This window comes from Phasianus colchicus, chromosome 9, assembly GCF_987193195.1.
Source record: "Phasianus colchicus chromosome 9, bPhaCol1.hap1.1, whole genome shotgun sequence".
Lineage (NCBI taxonomy): Eukaryota > Metazoa > Chordata > Aves > Galliformes > Phasianidae > Phasianus > Phasianus colchicus.
In genome coordinates, this window is record NC_143444.1 from 29,552,917 (window position 1) to 29,568,962 (window position 16,046).

The window sequence follows — 16,046 nt, forward strand, 5'->3', positions numbered from 1 at the left end:
ACAGACTAAAATTAAAAATTTTCACAGTGTGTCCATCTGTTGAGAAAGCTCGATGAGGAACAAGTGAAAGAAACAGTTTGAGGTTGACATTGTTATCCCATGCTTCAGAACTGGGCTGGAAAGTAATACAAGTCCCAGTGTCAGCTGTTCAAGATATGAATGAAATTGTCAGTGGTCACCAGATACTGAAAACTGTATCAGTTGAGACAGGAAGGTGATGAGCAGAAGCAGCAGCTGGACAGACTGCATATCTGCTTTTAGCTTTGGAAGAGCATCAGAACATCCAGAAGCTTGATGGCATCAGGTGCTAGTGATGAGCAGCTCTCTCCAGAACAAACCCCTTGCTCGTCTGGTAAGTTCCACCTCCACCACCCTGCAATCCCAAACAATTCAGCCTCATAAAGCTTTCCACACCAGATCAGTCTGCATTGCTAAGCTATTTTTCTTTGCATTTACTTTTGTTAATAGACTTTACCTGTAACTTTGCTATAGCTTGTGCTTGCACTGCCCCACTGAATGGCAGTAATAATAAATAGAGTTATTTTTTGTGATAAAATACAAGTGAGAAGAATGATACATGATAATCAACCAAAAATCCCCTTCCAAAAAAGAGGCTTTTCTCAGATGGTGCTCTTGTGCCCATACATCCCTAAGAACCACACATCTTCCCAGTACCCCAGAGTGGGAGCACAGCACTTCACTGTCCCAGGACAGAATTGTCCCATTCCTGTTAGGAAACACATCCCAAAACATCACTCACAGTCTGTTCTAATCAACAGCATCACTCACAGGAAGGCTGTATGCCGAGCATTCTGCTCAATCATGATGAGATCAAAGACAGTACTGAGTTATACATGTCCTGCTGATTTCAATGCAATTGTTTTGCCATGGATGAATGCAGAATTTGGCCAATATCAATTATCAAACCACATAAATAGCAAGGTGATTATTTTCAATCTCTCATTCAGCATGTGGCTCAGTGACTCAGCTACTTCATTTGGTTACAGCCTTCTGCAATTAATTACAAATTGTTAGACACAAATCCCAACCACAGGAAAAAATGAACAGTGCAGCCACAAAGAAAGAAAAGCATGTTTTACAAGGCTCCAAAGAGCTGGAAACTCAAGTTTGTTGTCTTCAAATACTCCCAGGGATAAAGAAGAAAATAAACTTGTGCAAACAAGGGAACAATGCACCTAAGGGAAGCCCTGACTTCTAGCACTGTATTACTTTGTGCAATACATTAATGTTAATCTGACACAGCACATAACTGGAGAACTCAAGTTAAATAAATGAAATCAGCTGTCTGACTTCTTTAAGATAAATGATGTTATTACAGCATAATTGTATAACCCCATATAGCTTACAGCAGCAAAAGGATGTGTATTTCACATGCCCTACTATAATTACATTCCCATTATAATTTTGCAGTTAGTTGCTATGAGCTCTGGTCATGAAAACATGCCAATTTTGTATGGGATTGAAGTCTGCCTAATTTTAGCAAATTGAGAGCTGCACAAAAGAAAAGAGATAAATACTATGTTGTTATTTTTCATTAGAGAATTGCTATATTAAGAGGCTGTGATCCAGCTGTGTTTGTTTAAATAAAAGTGTGATTTGAATACCTCCTACAGCTATGTTCCTGCCAATGAATAAAAGATAAAATGCGGCTCTGGTTGGATGTTAGTCTCTGAGTTCTAGCTGACTCAGAGATTTATTGTTTAACATAAGGAAGTGAAAAGCATGTAGAGCAGACCACACACAGGGCTCTTTTGTGTATTGTTTCAAGCCATACCACTAATAGATTTGTTCCACCAAGGCTTGCAGCAATTCAGCTGTGCTAAAATGCTCCACTTAACTGTGAAAAAAATAATAATAAAATAGTAATTATGTCTAGATGGCAAATGCAGCTTAGACTAACACCACGAGAAATGTAAACAGGAACTAATACCATTCAAAGCTGTATGTTATCATCATTATGCTAATGAAATTAAGCTTTTATTTCCAAAAAACAGGCCCTTTAACGTACTACTTAATATCTGTATAAACACACTGACTTCTACTCACAGCCCAATCTGAGCAATGCTGCTGAGCTAATATCCTTCTTACACTATATACATATGTATATGCATATAAACACAAAATATACTGTGCATGCCAGTAATCAGTCTGAAACTTTTCTCCAAGTACTTGAAACTCATTGTGTGTTGGAAAAGCCTTTTACAATGCAAATAAAATGATGCATATAAATGGTCCTTGCGTTATTGCTGCCTGTTTTATGGGTTCCCCCATGATAATCTTAGACTGAGGTACAGGATTCTCAGGGAGCTGTATGTTTGAATGGATTTCATTATGGGCAACTGCAGAAGTGAGTGGCTGTGTGCCAGTCTGAACTGACTACCAAAGTGCTTTGGGTGTCAAAGGGCTGACTGGGGCTGCCTGAGTTCATTTGAATAACACAGGCTTCTCTGCTTGGGGGAAAAGGGAAGAGGGAAAAGGAAAAAGGGAAAAGGGAAAAGGAAAAAGAATCACGTCTTTTTTCACTGCAATCTCTGCATTGGATTTGCAGCTGTAATGGATCAATACTTCACATTACACATGTATGACTTAGCTCAGTGATGGATAACTATATTCCAGGCTTGAGCAAGGAGGTTAACAAGGAAGTAGCAATTTCCTTGAATAAAATAAGCCGAGTACAGAGTATTCAAAGCCAAAAGGACTACGAATGGTCAATTGAGACCTGAGATATATACAAGGAGTAAAATCTTGCTGTTCCAACTGAGCAAGCTCACCTTGCTTTATATGAGGAAACTGAGCTTTATACACAATTGCTCACTACTCTGGAGGAAATGGAAAGCACAGAGAAAGACCAGATCCTCGAATCCAGTAAAAGCTGTCTGAACAAACATAAAGTTGGTATGTGCATAGGAGAACTGGAAACTCGTGGTACAGCGCAGGCAAATGATGCGTTCCCATCTTCTGTCCTCACAGCACCCCAGCACCACAGATGCAGATGATTCAGCCCCAGGCTGAAGTCACAGAGTCCCTGGGGCAGAGCAACCGACACCCAGTTCTTTGCTCAAGCCTGTGCTGAAGAACAGCCTGGAGCCTATGAGTGTGTTAGGGATGTAATATGTGTGTTTTGAAGATACAATCTCAGCTCACTCTACAGGACTTTATGCTTCAAACTCTCAAAAGTCTTAATAACAATATCCAGGCTTCTTTTTATGTAGCACCTGTCAACCCGGAGGGACCAAAAACACTTCAAAAACTCTTTGTGCTGTTGCTGTTAAAAAAACTCAAGAAGCACTGCTTGAGTTGCCTGCAGGAGGCTAAAATGGAGATTTAGCATTAAAAAAGCGCAAATAATTAACTATGAATAATTTATCCCCTCAAATCTACTTGTCTTTGATTTTATTGAACATCTGCAAATAGGTCTCAGCCTCACTCTTAAGTTTATTTGAAGGTTCCATTTCACTTTTTCTTTTTTATGTCACTGCATACTTTTATGAACCATCTACCTAAAAACACAGAAGAGAGCAGAGTAAAGATAAGCAAAAATTAAATTATCTTGTTATAAAGATGACAGAACCCACTAGCACGAAGCTAGGAGAAGCGAGAGCTTTTAAATGACAATATGGACAAAGGAAATATTGAATAAAAGGTTGGGAAGAGATGAGCGAGGCATGGAAGAGGGTGAAATATCCAGGGGATGGTTGGACAAAAACATTTTATGGAGATGTTTTAAATAAATACTGAAGGCTGAAGTGGAGAGAGAGGGGCTGTGAGAAATGTGGTTGTTTGGGTATGCGTGTGTTTGGAGCAGCCATTTCAAGGAAGGCTCTCATCATCAGGATGCAAGGAAGGGAGGGTATGAGTAAAACTGGGGAGGGACACATCAAAGCTGTGTCACGACAGAAGCTGTTTCTGAAGCTATGATTAATTCACAGCTTGAAATAGATGAATTTAGGCTTTTTCTCTCCTGCTCAGAACTTGTCTATCAACACATTTTGTTTATTTGAAATTGTTGAAATGTTTTCTGAAAATCCGTTTCAGTTAAGGGCTGATGACCAGATATTTGGCTTCACCTGTTTTGAAGTAGTGTTTGTGGTATGTGATGGGATGCTCTGATCATGTGACACTCCAGCTTTCTGAACAGGAGGGAAATCACAGCTTGCCATTTAAACACTTACTACTACACATGAGCAGTGCTGGCATGAAATTCTACCTATATATACACAAGGTAAGTGCAGTGAAGAATCTGTTGGATGTCTTTTTTGAATTAGTACACATAAGGTTTTATCTGTTCCAGGAGAATTCCTCAAAACAGCAAGAGGCAGCTTTAGAATGATACCCTTACTAAATGCTCTAAGGAGAGAAATGGAAGTAAAACTTGCTTTCAGCTTCTCCAGATCGCTAAGAAAAGCCCTCCTACACTTTTGTGGTGATTGCTTGAGACAGAGTACTCTCCCAGGTCTGGCTTTCTTTGATTTCTGCTATTCCTGGCATTTTAACATGATCAGTTCTTTGTGGGTTTGCTTGAGTTCTGCTACCAGTACAGAGTTGCTGACATTTCATTATTCTCTAGGCTTTACTATTTCAACCCTTCACCTTTTCCCCTCTTTCTTACTGCTGGCAGGGTTTACTTGCAGTTGCAAAAATACCGAGGAGCTGATTTTCTAGCTGTGACTGAACTTAAATAAACTGAAAGAAGCAGAACTATTGTAGGATTACAGCAGTTCAACAGTTTACAATGTGAAATGATTTAAGTTCTGACACTTATTTCCTCAGCAATCTCTCCTTATCAAAATATACCACAAATAACAGCTCAGCGTGCTAGCGCTGACAGCAGTGCTACTGCCTGCCGAAGGTTATAGCACTCTTTGCAGGGATCCCATTAAATGAGCAGCATCTGCCAAGCACAGCCCAGCTGCCTTCGTGCGTGGGCAGAAGGTGGTTGGGGAACAGCGACAGGAGCTGCTGGGAACGGGGCTGCTGTTGCACCCCTCCAGCTGCACAGAACTGAAGCATGGACACTGAAGTCAGAACAGATTGTGGGTCCCTTTTTCCACGGGGCCCAAAATGTCTCACAAAGCTGTGAGCAAACCTTTGGGTCGCTGCTGCAAAAGAATGGAAAACTATCTGCTGTTGAATGGGAGCAGGAGGGAGCAGGACTTGCTCCAGATCCTGTGTGCTGAGCACATGCAGCTAAACCCACCTCTCACCTTCAGCAATTAAGAAGTACCTCTGCAGTAAGAAAAATATGGGTAATAGAGCACCCAAACAGGATCCCCAGGTAAGTGGTCCTTGCACCGAGCTTGCTGGAGTTCAAGAAGTATCTGCACACTGCTCTAAGACACAAGGTCTGATTTTTGGGTGGTCCTGTGTGGAGCCAGGAGTTGGACTCAGTGACCCTTACAGGTCTCTTCCAACTTGGATACTCTATGATTTCTACAATCTTTTGATACTAGACTATTAGATACTACATTTAGGCTACTGGGTACCAAATGTAGTATTTAGCCTGCTTTCCTTGCTTTAAAGAAAGTAGAAGCCCTAAAGCATGGAATTAATTAAATGCTACACAAATACACCACAACTCATGTTCACCAATCAGATCTTCTTTCACCACCCTTTTGCAGATAACGAATCAATAAATCAAATACCCAAAGCTTCATGATCAGAAACTGTGGTTTCAAGGTTACCATTATCCTGTTTTACAATCTTTTCCATTAATTCATTAAGTTGTTCCTGAAATACTATCCTTTTGGTGAGGCCATTCTACAACTTCTGGCAGCCACAAAATTTCTCCTAACTTACAATCTAAAAATATTTGAGGACAATGTATGTTCATTTGATATTGTACTGGCTTCATGTTCCCGTAAGTGGTGCAACTCTTTATGGAGCCAAGTAAAATATTCTAATGCTTCAGCACAGTATTAAGGAATGCTCACTCACCTTTCACAGCTGCTCCTCAGCAGTATTTACAATACATAGTAGAATGGGACTCCATCATGCCTGGTGCTGCTGAAGTATATAGAAAGAAAATACTCCTGCATTGCAGTTTCCAGCCAGAGCAGAAATGGTACATAGAACTTGAGGAGAGAGTAATATAATGGAATATTTATTTTTAACCTACTTTTAAACTGTACATATTATTAGTCCTTACTACCTCTCCTGTTTCACTGACTTAGTTATCATAGAGGTGAAACTTGAGAGAACCAAAATGAGATGGGGGTATTCAGTGCACAATGCATGAGGGAAAACAAAAACAAAAACTATGAGAACTGTTGGTACAAGATACTGTTCTGTGAGCAACTTGCCCAGTTGCCATGGTAGAGCAGAGGTGGATGGGTATTGCAGCAGAAGACATAAAAATATAATAGGGGGCAAGGTAAGGAAGGAGCCAAATGATTATAGAAAATGTTGAATGTAGTGACGTGAAATAGAATGAATTTGTCAGATGAATGGGCAAAGAAAGTAACCTCTACTTGTGTTACTCCTTTGGACCAGGTAGATGGGAAGTCCATGAGATGGAAAAGAATGAAGGGCAGGCTTGATGGGCTCTTGGACAGATCTAGTGGTTGGCAGCCTCAAAGCAGAGGGCTTGGAACAAGATGATCTCTGAGGTCCCTTCCAACCCAAGCCATCCTATGATTCCATGATTTTCTGGGCCAAATATTGGAATGAATCAAACCTGATCATCCCAGGCTGCAGAGCTGAGTGTGCAGACAGAGATTCTAAAGAACAAAGGGGATGACAGAAATATTAAGGATATGTCAGAAGTTAACAGCTGTCTAGAAGTTATTTCATCTGTAGCAAAATAGCCAGGAAGACATGTCTATGCCCTGGGATGGATGGATGGATGGATGGATGGATGGATGGATGGATGGATGGATGGATGGAAACACTTCAGATGCTGGGTCAGTGGGTGTAAAGACAACAGCTAAATATGCTGAGTGATTGGAATAAAAATGGGCAAAGAGTACCAAGGGAAGAGAGCAGCATACAATTAAAAGAGCCCTGGGGTACTCTCACTTGGAAGGATAAAGACAGGAGAGGACACAGGAAGTTGAAAAAAAAAGAAAAAAAAAGAAGCAAACCATAAAGATTAAAAAAAAGAAATTCTGAATGTTTACTTTTAGAGGAGAAAAGTTATCTCATACATCCTGCACAAATTTCCACCCCATAATATTCTAACTTAATTTTTCATATGGATAAATATGTTCCCCAAATTTCCACCCCACATTTTTCTTATTTTTTTCACATGAATAAAGATGTTCCCTGCATACTGCTTTTTTCTGTTTGGTTTTATAACGTGCTATACTCCACAGGAGTGAGGACTGCTTATCAAAATTGCCTACTGTACTACATACATCAGTTTATTAAATGCATGATTGGTAGGGATGAGAGATACTACTCAACAAAGATCAATTATTAATGTTCTTGGAACATCAATGCAGAACACAACAGTCATTTTCATTGTAAGGCTTTATCTCTCCTCTCCTTCCGTAGATGCGATACGGTTTCTCACAGGCCAGAGCCACAGAGCAGGTTCAAAAGGGAGCCTGGCTAGAGGAATGTGTGGATTTTGGATGCAGTTTTGTTATGCCTTACTTCAGCAGAATATCCAAGGCAACAAAGAGAAAGGAAACGTGAAACCATCCAAAGCACTGAGCTGAGCTGGAGCGCCAGGGGGGGAAGAAAGTGCAGAGAGACAGAGAATGCCTGAAATGTCTGCAAAATGTAACTCAATTATCAGAGATCAGCCATAACAAGGAAAAAATCACATAAGGCTGTAAGAGCTATAAGTATCAAATAGTTACGTTTACTGCATTTATAAACAGATATCTTTTGGCAGGAGACTCAAAGAGGCCTCCACAAGGCACGAGAATCTGGGCTTGAATCCATTCACTCTGTGAATTAATTGACTTGGTTTGAACTCTACTGTTTTCAGTTGGAGAATTCACTGTGAACATGTTGTACATATCTCAGATATCAAATAGCAAATGTACTGAAGCCAGATACTGAACTGGAGCCAGAAATTTTTCATTAATCAGTATTGTATGCTTTCTGTGAATAGGAAATAGAACAACAACAAAAAGCAGACAAGAATGGGGAAAATATTTTTCTCTCTCTCCCTGTTTCTACACCCCCACATATGCTATTATTATTACTCAGTATTTACATTACAGTCACACCCAGTGGTTCCAACTGAGGCAGAAGCCCCACGGTGCTAGGTACTGTACAAAATAAATACACTTAAAGAGACAATGGCTGCTCTGAAGAGCTTAAAATCCAAACAGATGGGATGGATGAGAGAGGCACAGAAAGGTGACTAAGTTGGCCAGAGGTCAGGCAGTGGATCCAGGGAATTCTGAGAATCCTTTTCTGGGGCAAAATCCTGAAGTCATTGTTAAAACCTCTACATTATAGGGGAGAAAGCAGTTCAGACCACAGCATAACAAACCAGGCTCGCGCCTTCCCCACCAGACTCCAGCAGGCCTCCAGTTCTGCTGATCAAAATTCACTTCCTGGCAAAACAGGGAGCTGAAAATAACAATAACAGATTATAATATTGCACTCAAATACTCTCATGAAAGGGCAGATTTAGCAGCGAACTGAAAGTACAACAGCCCTCACCACCATCTGACAGAGAACAGGCTGCTCGCTTCCCCATGTTCCTCTCTAATCCACTGATTTACTCCTGATTTACACCACTGAAGAGGTCAGATCCAGCATATTCACAATCCAGGAAAGAACTGTAGGTTAGATTTCAGTTTCCTTGCAAGTCTCCTTGGCAAAGCATAAATAGAGGAGAAGCACCCCACAGCTGGCATTGAGCACAAATTAATGCAACCACACTTTTTCAGCAACGAGGCAGCAGCCATATGTTTTGCAAAGCATCATGTTCTGTGCTTCAGTCTCATCTCCCACATAACCTGTCCTGCATAAAGCTTCATTACTGTGTGTTTAGATTGTGATATGCCACGGCCAAAACATTTCTCTGGAAAATACAAGCAAAATCTGCAGGAAGATAGTCTAAATACACGAAGAATCTGCTGGAATTTGATGATAGTTTCTCTGTCTTGTCTCTGCTTTTTAAGCTACCTATTTGCAAGCCAAATATATACATAAAAGGGAAAGCATATTACACAGTTGCCAGAGGGAAGGATATTTCTGCTTACACAAATGAGCAGGGGGAGATGGAGACAGAGAGAAGAAGACCATAACCAGAAAAATAAATGAGCAGATGGAGAAAACAACAAATGAGGAAATAACACCAGGCAGAGTCATGGCTGTGATTCCAGACGGCCCACCTGCAAATGCTGCACGGTGAGCATGCATAAGAGGAAGAATGTTTCCATTGGCCATCTTGGTCTTTGCCTCCCAATATTGACACATCCTAGTTGCCCTGAATGCTGCTGAACACTGTGAGGAAAAAAAATAACAAAAAACAGAAGCAAGCTGAAATAATGACACAAAGGATTTATTAATGATTCTTGGTAACTTGAGGCTGCTACCAGCAAACTGAGTAAGTCTCTCATGGAAACCACTGACCTGAAACTTTCCTTATATACTCCAACCCGCAGCATCCCATTATCTTTGTCTCCAGCTCTTTCAGAAATTGGGAAAAAAAAAATAATTACAAAAAAAACAGTTTGACTTCCTAAACTATCTGCTTTTGAAATTATAATCACACTTTGCAGGACCAGACCAGAATAGCTTGATCTGAACATAAAGACACATATTGTATACTCCACAACAGAACCAGTACCATAATGCTGTATATATAGATACCTAGCTAAAGGACTCCTTATTAATGGAATAAGTCCATTATTAAACTCAACTAGATGATATATGTTAAAATACAACCGATTGTTTTCAGCAACGTTTTAATATGGTTTAAGTCAGACTGGCTACAAAATGCCCTTTTATTCCATGAAGATATCTGCAGCACTTGAATGCCTGCTACAAGAAATGTCTCTACTCTCTTCAGTGGAAAAAAAATGGCATGAGATTTGTTAAAAGCTGGTGATTGTACTTCATCTGATTTTTTTCTGGTTTATATGTAACACACAGCCACGAGCACTCCAATTTCCTGAGCAAGAAAATGTACGTCAGCTCCCAGCCCTCCTGCCCAGTAGCTCATGTTATGAACTTAGAAAAATAAACAAACACCAAGGAAGCACAGAAAGGAAACCTGAGCACTTGTCTTCCCCCTCTGGCCCTTACTGCAACTGATTGGAACAGGTAAGAAGGAAAACACTGTTCCTCCAAACGTTCCACGCAGAATCCCAGAATGTCTCCCACAGTCTGAACTCTCTCTTGCTTTACATTACAAAGTTCTGTTCCTTGTTAATGATGAAGATTTTTGACAAATGAAAATGCAGTGCAGAGTTTAATAATTTAAGGGAAAATATCTTTAATTTGGGAAGGAGTCTTCTATTTCGTTATTCATTTTTTTACTAGATGTTTTGGTTGGTACTTTTTTTTTGAGTCAAATGGCCCCTGAAATCACCAAGCTTCCTCAGGGTAGACAAATACAACTCACCAGGAATTGAACTCCAAAAGCAGTAAGAGACTCTGACATAATTATCCATGCTCATAAAGCATGCAAACTATTCTTCCTTTCAGCACCCTTTTAGTCTGTTCCAGAAATAAGTATATTTGCTTGTAGCGAAGTCTGAAGAAAGCACAGTCAATAGGCAGATGTGTTACATTTTTGGGTAAAAAAGTTGTCCACTTCCTTTCCTCCTCACCTCCCATTTCTGGTAGCTATGCACTTTGAATAAACTATGACTAAAATCCCTTATTTGGCATGGGGAGATTGCCAGCTGTTGAATCCAAAGCAGTTCAATTTAATCTAGACAACCACTGTCTGGTTCCAATGAAATATGAATATTTATTGTTACTAAATACATGAATTATTTACATTATTTATATCAGGCAGAAAAAGAATTGCAAGCATCTTTAAAAGAAGAGATGGCTAAGCTGCTGACTGTAAAGAGACAGAAATATAAAAGTATAAAAGTATTCTCCAAATATTTTATTTACGAATTGAACATGCACAGTTTGCATAATGATCTAATTGGGAATATATGTGTATATATGAATGTATACAAGAATAGGTCTGGAGAAATATAAAGAAAAGCAATGTTCCTGATCCTGAGGGGACCAGACTGCTGTAGGATGAAAGCCAGGCAAGGTATTCAACAGGCAGGTGACAATAAGCAAGAGGTTGAGACTGGGGAAGAGTCTATGATGCAAGTGTGAAAGGAGAGGGAGGAAAAAGGGAGAGCATAAAAGGATGTTAAGGGAGAAGTCATAGACCTTGGGAAGGAACTTAGGGTAATTCACTGAAGTACAGTCAAGGAAAGAAATCAGAAGCTGAGAAATTTGTTATAGGTGGTGATACTGAGAAAGGAGAGCCTTTCCATTTGGTTCATGTAGCAGGTAGACAACTGATAACAGCCTGTCTAGAATTTGAAAGGAGGAGCAGAGGTTGCATGAGCAAAGGCACCCAAGGATTCAGCCTGAATGAGAATGGCTGGAGCACCGGCTGCAGTTACAGCTTAGTGCTAACCAGTGCTAATAAAGAATACATTACATTTCAGAAATGTGGAGCCTTCTTGTGTTATTATGCAGCATACTGTATGCACAGACGTGGCAGGGTCAGCCCAGTGGTACTCACAGCACAGAGAGGAGAGATGCCACAGGAAAACAAAGCAGCACAGGATAAATGGATTAAGTAGGCAGTGCTGGATTCACCCAGAAAGATGGATGTGCTTTGAACAAGCAAAGGTAAATGTTTCTCTGCATCTTCACTCTTTTATTTTGACATCTGAGGAGTGTTTGCTGCAGAGATATGTAGTAAATGAACTGCTTCAGGAAATAGTTAGAAATGTCCAAGACTGAGGAAATGTTTTTCCACACATCCTTGCTCTCAGAGGGCACCTTTGATTGAAGGTGAGCAATACAAGTGCCCTCTAAGCTGTTCATGAGCTTTAAGAGGTGTGAACACAGAGACAGCATTGAGTATGCCCGTTTCACAGGCTGCATTTAGAAAATCAATAATTCAGCTATGCAAAAAAGATAGGTTCCTTAGAAACTCCTTTATTCAGCTTCCTTCCTTCTAATAATCTAATAATCTAATAATGGGAAATTGCTCAAGAGCTCACAAATAGAAGATTTTTATAAACCTTCATTGCTTAATTTTTTTCTTCAAATAGATTTTTCTCTGTGAATCCTGTTGTGTTTACAGAAGATTCAGCTGCACGTGGATTGATGACACGAGCTTGGCTGCTCACCTGGACACTGAAGAGAACACAGAGCAGAGCTCAAGAGATCAGCTGGCTCAGTGGAAACCAAGAAGAGATGAAACATGCTGAAGACTTGGAAACTCAGGTATTCATCTATAATTTTGATATTATCAAGGAATACTTAAAAAGAAGCATCTGTAGGACCTATGATTTCAAAGAAACTTCAGAGAAAGAATTTCAAATGCCAGAGGTAACTGAACAGTCCAGAGAAAAATAACTAATAAAAGGTGAAGAAGAATGGAATGTTCATTACTGGAGACACAAAACCTCAGGTTTAATTCTCATTAAAGCAAATAAATAGATTTGCCTACGACCAAGCTTTGCATATTTTTTTTTCAAGACTTACTTGCTAGGAATGTGAAAATGTGAATAAAGAAATGTGAGGCACCAAAAAAGAAAGAGGGAGACCTCATGGCACAGAGCACACAATATGTCTGTGGAAGTCCAACTAAATCAAAGACAAACTTGCTTGCAGCTGCTTTATAAGCAAGATGCAAACTGGAGAAACATGAGGAAGACTTTCGCTTTAAAAAAAAAAAAAAAAGCATTCTGAGAAGAGTGAGCAAGAGCAGGATTGAAGAGGAAGCCATGGAATTAAAAAATGATATTGCTTTCTGTTTCATAACAACTGGCAGACAGGGAACAGCTCCTTGGGCGTGGAAAGTAAGCACAGGAAATTATGTGTAATTTCCCTATAATTTAGAACTTCTCTCATTCTGTAACATGATGAAAACAAATCCTCTGCACACAAAAAGGAATAGTAACTCTTGAATGGATCCTCTTCATTCAAGGCCTAATAAAATTTGTTCTTTCAGTTGTCTGAAATGCTTAAGAGTGTAAGGAGCACCCTCTGCTGCCCTGAGCCACATAAAAATTGTGTGGATTCTAGCACTTTATTAGGATTTTAGTGTGAGCACTAAAAGTCTGGCTCTTGACAGTCTGACCTCTGGCATATACTAAAGGGACTCTTTATGTGGTGCCACACTGAAATTTCCCTTTCATAGCAGTTTCAAGATGCTTAAATAAATGGGTTGCATCTGAAAGGGAGGAGTGTGTTTATCTCCAGTGTAAAGATCCACATTTGACCCAAACAAAAGGGAATGGAAGAATGGAATTTTGCTTTGGATTCTTGTATTTACATACATACAAACAAACAAACAAACAAATTCTGGTTGAAATCCAAGTGCTAACATTACGAAAGTGACCAAGAAGAAAATGAGGCTCAAGTTGTACTATGATACCAAAATGAAGGATAGCGGCTGTTAAATGATGCAAGAAATATCTAGGACTTTCTGAAGTTTTAAAAGAGGCCTATCGCTGTCTCTGAAGAGTTAAGAAAAAATGTTTATGACCAGAATATTTCTTAAAATCATGTTGCATGTTTTAGGACTGACTATAGCTACAGGCAAGTTTGAAGTAGCGTTGATGTGAATTTCAAAAGCAAAGGATGATTTTGAGAAATTCCATGCTAGGCAAGCAATAATCACGTACTTACATAGCCCCACTACTTTAGCATGTAAAATAACTTTACTAGATTATCATGTCAGATGTGGGCAAACTAAGTGTACTAATGGTCCCTACTCAGAAATAGCAGAAGCCTGGGACTGTCTTGTTGAAGTTTTCCCATTTCCTGTTTTAACTGTTTCTGCAGTTTCTCATGCTGATGTTCCTCCGTCATACACAAAAGATGCACTGTTCCTGACCTACCAAACTGTATGAGTAGCTGGGAAGGAAGGTGGACGTGTTCCTTTCCTCTGTCCTGAATCTAGAAAAGATACTGAGAACAGCCTCAGCTAATCTGCATTTTCCTTCTCTTACCCAGTGTAACACCCACCCAGTTAAAGCATACAACACATTATGTAGCTGCTGTTAGTAAAAGAGCTCTAGCTCAGAAATGAAAAATGTTGGATTAGTAGGAATTATTTTAGAGGTCTCAACTTATATGCTATATATGTTTCTACTAAAGGTCAATATGGCATTCTTTAATTTTATATCCATCTGCTTCATTAGGTAAGGGAAAGTAAGCTAGATATAATGGATTTTCAGGTAGTTTTAATCAACAATTTCATCAACAACACATTTTTCACCTGTGATAACAGCATAATGGGAAACTAGATCAATAAATTAATTATATTTGTTGCTTTCTAAAGTCTTTTTTTAAAAAATGAATTACAGTAAGCATGGTGGTGAAAATTGGAAAGAAAAAAATGATAAAAAAAATAACCTTTCAGTGTTGAGCAATTGATCTCAAAACTACATCTGCCTATTCTTATTTTTTGAATACTTTCACTATTATTTCATATAAAAGATCAAAAATTAGGAGATCTCTAAACATAACATCCATAGCATAACAAATACACAGTATAATTGACTTTACTGGCATATTAGCCAGAACAGGATGATGTAACAGCAGACTGCTACAGGATAGAAATGGCAATATATTAATCTATGGAAAATCCAACCTCTTTACTTCATGGGAACTCCTCCTCCACACACTATGATGAGGATAAACATCCTCATCTTTTCCATCCACCCAAGCTTTTGTTAGCACCACCACAAAGGGAGACAGGGTAGCAATTAGAGTTGTAGGGAGGCACCTTTACAGTCAGGATGCTTTCTTGTTAGGAAGAACATTTCCTTACTGAAAGGCTTATTTGTCTCCAAGATACTGAGTTCTTAATAGCCTAGGAAGAGTAAAATAGCTACAAATCAGCCAAGACTTCTCTGCAGACACTAGCAGGTCTGAAAAACATTTGTTCTCAAGAGAAAGTGGAAGCTGCAGTTCTCCTGTTTGCTAGCCTTGCTAGCTCCCCTAATAACACACCATCTAAAGTCACAGCTCTTCTGCTCATATCTGGTTTGTCCTTCGTTGTACAATGGAGCACAGTGCAAAGAGCCCCAGGCAAGCATCAGATTGGGCTGGTAAGTCTATGGTACTACACGAAATGGATCCAAAAAGCAGCTCTGCCTCAGGATAAGGCTTATTAATTTGCAATGTTGCAAAAGTATAATTTAGTTTCAGATCCAACTCAGGGACAGCCATAGGAGTGTCACTTCCTTCTGCCTCAGTGATTCCAGTGCTTATCCTGTACAAAATGGACGGGAACTATAGTTTGCAGTTTTGGTAAGCACTACATATGTGCTGCTAACTACTCTGTGCTCTGTTCCTGTTTCCTTACCTCAAAGGACATTTCTTTCTTGTGTTTGTTTTCTATCTCTGAACTGAGAAGTATAGAAGTATACTGAGAAGGCTGAAGATACAGCAAGAAATAGGTTCAGCAAAACAGAAACAAGATGATCTAAGTTGGCAACTCTTCTATATCAAGGTCTATTCAGCATCACGCCTTGCTACTGCTTCCACCTCTCCTCTTGATTCTCCCAATAACCAAAAATAATCAATCTTTAACATTTACTTCTTAATGTGCTAACATATTCTAATCACCAGAAGAACTGAGTTCAACACTATTTTCTTCTCCTTGCTGGGCTCACTGGTTAATTCCCAAAGACATCTTGCTTCCAGGCATTCCCTGAAGCTTTCTGACACAGAAGTCTGCAACATTTGGGAAGATTTAATTTTGCAGACTAGTATCACATGACCCTGATCCTCTGACCCAAATAACAGGTCACATTTAAAAACATCTGGGACTGGATTCTCTGCTAGTTTTGAGGAGAAAACTGACTCTAATACTTTGAGCATTGAAGGGAGACCTATACAAATATTAAGCA

General features: G+C 39.5%; 1 long non-coding RNA gene across 1 annotated transcript in view; it reads right to left on the bottom strand.

Annotated features, from left to right (window-relative positions):
• The window catches only part of LOC149916914 (uncharacterized), a 54,051-nt gene that overhangs the window by 35,322 nt on the left and 2,683 nt on the right, over positions 1-16,046 (bottom strand). The window lies entirely within an intron of this gene.